Source organism: Eschrichtius robustus, chromosome 11 (genome assembly GCF_028021215.1).
Source record: "Eschrichtius robustus isolate mEscRob2 chromosome 11, mEscRob2.pri, whole genome shotgun sequence".
Taxonomy (NCBI): Eukaryota; Metazoa; Chordata; class Mammalia; order Artiodactyla; family Eschrichtiidae; genus Eschrichtius; species Eschrichtius robustus.
The window spans coordinates 87,243,063-87,248,971 of record NC_090834.1 but is presented as its reverse complement, the minus strand read 5'-3'; positions in this window follow the sequence as shown (position 1 = coordinate 87,248,971).

The window sequence follows — 5,909 nt, the reverse complement described above, 5'->3', positions numbered from 1 at the left end:
TGTTTGATGACAAAGGAGAAAATCATAAAGGGAAAGATGATGAATTTCTGTTTTTCTCTGGGAATAACTGACTTAGAATCGATGTAATGAAAAATTGTCAAGTGAACACAGAATGGCACTGGGGAAGGATAAGTTTCTGATGGAAATATACTAGCTCACAGCAGACCCACACTTTCAATTTTGATCTCTGGGGGAAAAATATGACCAAAAATGTATTATTTGGAGAACAACTATGATCATGTCACTTTCCTTTTGTACTAAAACTCTCAGTGACTTTTCCTCATTTCCTACAGAATAAAGTTCAAAGTCCTGAGCACAGTATTCAAGGACTGTTAGGACTGACCATAATCTCCCTCTCCAACTTCATCTACTGCTCTACCTAGTGGACACATATGGACATGTGTGTGCACGTGTGCGCAAACACACACACGAACGCATGCATCTTAGTACACTCTAGACCAAGTACATTACTTATCTTTTCTTAAATATGATGTATTCAGGTACCTCACTCATGCCATAATGCCCTTCCACCAATCTCTGATGATCAGATCCCAACCCCACCTAAAGTCCAGTTTAAATATCCTTTCTTCCATCAGTTCTTTTCCCAGAGCTAGAATTAATCTCTCTGCTTTCACTGTTACCATGAATTTTCTCTAGATGGTAATTAATAATGCTTGTATTATTTAATAACACCTCATATTACTACTATTATTGATGGATTTTTCCCCCTTATTATCTTGTAAAATCTTTGAGGGCAGGAGCCATGTGTCATTCATGTTTGTAGCTTTCACAGTGCCTGGTATAATGCATTGTATGATATTGGTTTTAAAAACAAGTTCCACTTTTTGCTTTGGCTCTCAGGAAGCTCAGAACTAAATTTTGGGGCTCAGTTACAGTAGCTCTTTGTTCAGATTTTCTCCACCTTCCTTACTTGACTTTTATCCTTGCACTCTTATTTAACTGTTCTAGTGTATTTGGCCTTTTATTATAAGCTACCCCAAATCCATTTGGAAGTAGACTGGTAGAAATAATAGATATAACATTTAAATTGGAGTCAATACTGTATGATGAAGTTAAATGTAGACTTAAGTTATCAGATATTAATGTTGTCCAGGGGACAGACTAGAGAGATAAGAAATAAAAAACTGATCAGATAAAGATAATAATAACATCTCTATTGAGATTTACAGCCCTTCAGAATTACTTTACATTTGATCTTCCCACAAGTTCTGTGAAAAAATTGTATGAGATAGGAATCTTCATTTAATCCATTTGGCATGGATTGAGGCAGACTGAGGCTCAGGGAGGTTAAGTGTCTTGCTCAAGGTCACACAGTCAATTAGAAGCCATGCCAAGTATAGCTCTTTGAAGATATTTTTTTCAAGTCTCTTGATGTGAGTAGCAATCACAAAAGGTGAAGTTTGGCCAGTGAAAATCCATCACAGGGCCTGGTGTGCTTGTAGTGGTGGGCTTGGGGTGGGAGAGGCTGTTCACTGCTAACATGGTTGTAATTTCCAGCTTCCTCCATTTCTTCCCTTCCTGACTTCAAGCCTGCATTGGAGAAGAGATTGCTCCTTGGCTTGCTTCAAAGAGCAATCATCATTAAGGGCAAATGAGTTAGGATACTTTTGGCTGCAGGTAACCAAAAATGCAGCTCAAAGTGGTCAGAAAGACAAGGTTGTTGACTGACTCTCAAACTTGAAGTCTAGGAATCAGATGGGCTTCAAGGGATATTTCACCCAGTGGCATCTACCTCGGGTTGCTCTCTTGATCACACTATCTCCCATGTGTTGGCCTCATCCTCAGGCCAGTAGCAGGATAGTAGCAATCTTTCTGGGCCTCAAAAGAAGAAAGAAAATCACTTTGGAGAGCTCTCCCAGGACAGGAAAACTCCCAGAAATCCCTAGCAAACTTTCTTTGCACCCCACTGACCCCAATGATTCATACAATCATTCCTGAACCAATCACTTGCAAGAGGATGGAATTACCCTCAGCCAACCAGACCCACCTGGGGGTGGAGTCAGTTTCTCCTGAGTAAGGGAGTGGGGGGCGACTGTGGGAGGTGGGAGGGGAGTAGGGGATGGGAAGAAGAATGGTCATTCTTAAAATTAAAATAGGAGCCCTGAGCTTCTGTTACTGCTGTCTTCTAAACAAACAAACACCTCCAATCTAAACAAACACATCCGATCCTTTCCGCTCTCTCATTGGGCTATGCCTGTGACACTTTGTCTAGCTATAGCCCTTCTTAGTCGATTTATTTTCTTTCCTTCCTTCTCTCTGTCCCTCCTTCCCACTCTTCCTTCCTTCCTTTCATTCATTCTTCAAATAGCCTTTGCACCAGGCCCTGTGCCAGACACTGGAGGCACCTAGATGGTCAAGACACCGCTATCCTTCACGCGGAGAGTTCCCTCCTGTCACATGTGGCCCGTGTCCTGCAGCTCCAGTGAGCAGCCCCCCTCAGGTGTCGCACAGAGGTTAGCAGCAGCTAGGAGGACACGGGCAGTCCTGAGAGTTATGACGCTAATCAGGAAGTTTGTTTCATTTAAAGGAGAGAGCAGCGAGGCAAGGAAGACTGATTTTTGTCCACCCAGAACCGAAATACCACATTAAACTGCCTCTTAGCATGGAGAGGTTTGTCCATTAAATTTAATTAAGCTTTCTTTAGAATCACATGTCTCAGGAGATCTATTACGCCCAGGGGACAAAGCATTTGCTTTTGCCAGCCTTTGCCTTGCTCTTTGCATTATTCTTTCTGACCAGAAAACCCTTGCGCCTCTATTGTGTAGCAGAGTGTTCATATTTAGTGGCCAAATTCAGGCGTGTGAGCTGTGGAAATTCTTCCCGCACAATCCACCTGCAGTTTCTGGCTTCAACAGCCTCTTCAGTGAGAGCCCTGAGGTTCAGGAGCTTTATTTTCTCTCAAAATGGAGTGCCTTCAACAGAGATTTGCATTGTTTCAAAGACAGCTTCTCTGGGTCTCTGAGATTCTTGTATCTCTCAAGCAGCTCAGACACTCTGGAAGCTGAGATTCCTTCATAGGGACCAGCTGGGAGAGGCATGTACCGGAGCCAGCCTCAGAGTGGCAGTGAATTCCTCAGTTCCCAAAAGGAGCAATTCTATCCGCTGGACTGTCCGTGCCAACGCTTACCCTGGCAACATTCTTGGTAGTGGAAGCCCGGCATGCTACAGGGGAAATATCTGTGTTTCCTGCCCTTCTCCACTTGGAGGAATAAGCCACTCAGAGCTGCCACATTAATGCTGCTACTGAAAGCAGCCATTGACACCCCAAGTGACAGCGTAACACACGCTGGTACACACACCCCTCTCTCTCATCCCCAAAGTCCTATTACAGAAAGTTGAAGGGAGTGAGGGCTCCAGCTTTCAACTGCCACTTTCCCAAGGGTGTTCCCAGAACGACAATGGGTATTGCAGGGGCTTGGAGTGGGGAGGAGGCTCTCGGATCAAATGTGCCTAAGACATAGTGGATTAAACAAAAACAAACAGGTTTATTGTAGGGCTTATGGAAACTTTAATGTGCTAATGTGCTAAAGGGCTAGTAGGTGTGGGAGAGGAGGAATTACAGTATTTGTGTTTTCCAAAGTAACTTGACCACAGAACTTTTCTCTTGGAACTTCACCTGGGAGGGGTATTCGAGGGAAACATCCTTTTTTATTAGGCAAACCCTCCTTGATTCTTGCTCCTTCTTCCTTCTACTAGGAAAACACTCTATTTTCCGTGTTTCTTTGTTGCTTTAGAGGCAGGGGTTCTGGGTATGCCTAGTAAACTGGGGTGGGCCCTGCTGAAGATTTCTGTGCAAAAGAAATGAGTGGCCTTCTGGGGAGAGAATGCATCTTAGGGAAGAAGGAATGCGCTGGACAAGCTTGACCCAGTGGCAAAGCCTGAGTCAGCATAGGGAAGGTGCAAAGTAGAGCTTGGAGGGAATGTCTCAGCTGGCTTTGTCCTCTGTGCACCATTGAATATAAGCCTTAGAACCAAGGAGCACAGCTAGGCTGGAAGTAAGCATTCTGGTGTGCGTTGGGGCTTGAGCAGCACTGCTGTGGGGCCGCCCCATAGAATTTAACACATAGGAGGGAAGGGGGCTTTCTCTCCTGTTTTGCAAAAGAACCCTGTATAACTCTGGTCTGTGCCTCCGCTGGGCTGGAGGGAGCCGTATCCAGTGGAAGGAGCTGGGAGCAGGGGGACCAGGAAGAAATAGCAGATGACATGTGGTTACCGACAGGAGAGTTGACCTATCTTGTTTGTACACATGTGATGCTTCTGGGGAATCTCGGGTATCACTGTTGGCCACAATCCTGTGGCAGCAAATGGGGGCAAAAGCTATTTGTACATTATTCGCAGTGAAATTCGATTTGTGCTCCTAGGTTGGTGAGGCTTGGAGAATGATTAATTAGAATATTCATCTTTCAACTTTAATAGAGACCTAAGTAACAATGGCTTTTAAACATAGAAAATATTTTGGAAATTTTTGTCTCTTCTGCAGAATTTCAAGCCAATTGTTGATCCAGGAAGTGGCTCTGCCCTCAAGGTGTCCTAAGGGCCCAGGTCCCTTCTTTCTGGTTGTTTCACCATCCATTAGGGTCTCTCCCTGGGCCGAATGATCAAAGCTAGCTCAGTACCACCTCTCCATCCCAGCTGACAGGACGGAGAAAGAAGTGGAATATAAGCAATTTCTTTTTTTTTTTAAATTTAATTTAATTTATTTATTTATTTATTTATGGCTGTGTTGGGTCTTCGTTTCTGTGTGAGGGCTTTCTCCAGTTGCGGCAAGCGGGGGCCACTCTTCATCGCGGTGCGCGGGCCTCTCGCTATCGCGGCCTCTCCCATTGCGGAGCACAGGTTCCAGTCGCGCAGGCTCAGTAGTTGTGGCTCACGGGCCCAGTTGCTCCACGGCATGTGGGATCTTCCCAGACCAGGGCTCGAACCGGTGTACCCTGCATTGGCAGGCAGACTCTCAACCACTGCGCCACCAGGGAAGCCCAAGCAATTTCTTTTTAAAAAATTAATTTTGAAAAATTTCAAATGTACATAAAGTAGAAAAAATTAACTGTATATAACTTCACTCAGATGGAACAGTTATGAAGATTTTAGCAGCATCCTTTTAAAGATGTGATCTGGGGACTTCTCTGGTGGTGCAATGGTTAAGAATCCGCCTGCCAATGCAGGAGACACGAGTTCGAGCCCTGGTCCGGGAAGATCCCACATGCTGCGGAGCAACTAAGCCTGTGCACCACAACTACTGAGCCCACATGCCACAACTACTGAAGCCTGCGTGCCTAGAGCCCATGCTCCACAACAAGAGAAGCCACTGCAATGAGAAGCCCGCACACCGCAACGAAGAGTTGCCTCCGCTCACCGCAACTAGAGAAAGCCTGCGCGCAGCAACAAAGACCCAATGCAACCAAAAATAAATATAAAATAATAAATAAATTTATTTTAAAAAAAAATAATAAAGATGTGATCTGAAAGTTGCACCTATCACTTCTCCTTAATCCTATTGGTAAGAATTTCATCACATGGCCACATTGACCTGCAGAAGACCTGGAGATATAGATTCTACCTGGGTACAAAATAAAAGAAAAGGAGATACCTTTAATGCTGATAACTCTATCAAGATCTCCAAAAACAAAATTGCCTTATGTTTGCCCCCTGAAACAAGGTTTCAGTATTAGAATTCCTTTCCATCAACAGGCCCAGGGTAGAAGTTTGCATGACATTTGGCCTCAATTTAGGCTTAGCTGTATCAACAGAGATCAGTGCATATACTCTTCTGAGTGGGCTGCCAATATTTTGGAAACACTATTGGATATATTTGGTGACTGTAAGTTAGACATTCTTATGCAGAAAGCAAGAAAGCTGAAAACCAAACAGGATCATGTTTCTGGGCAAGT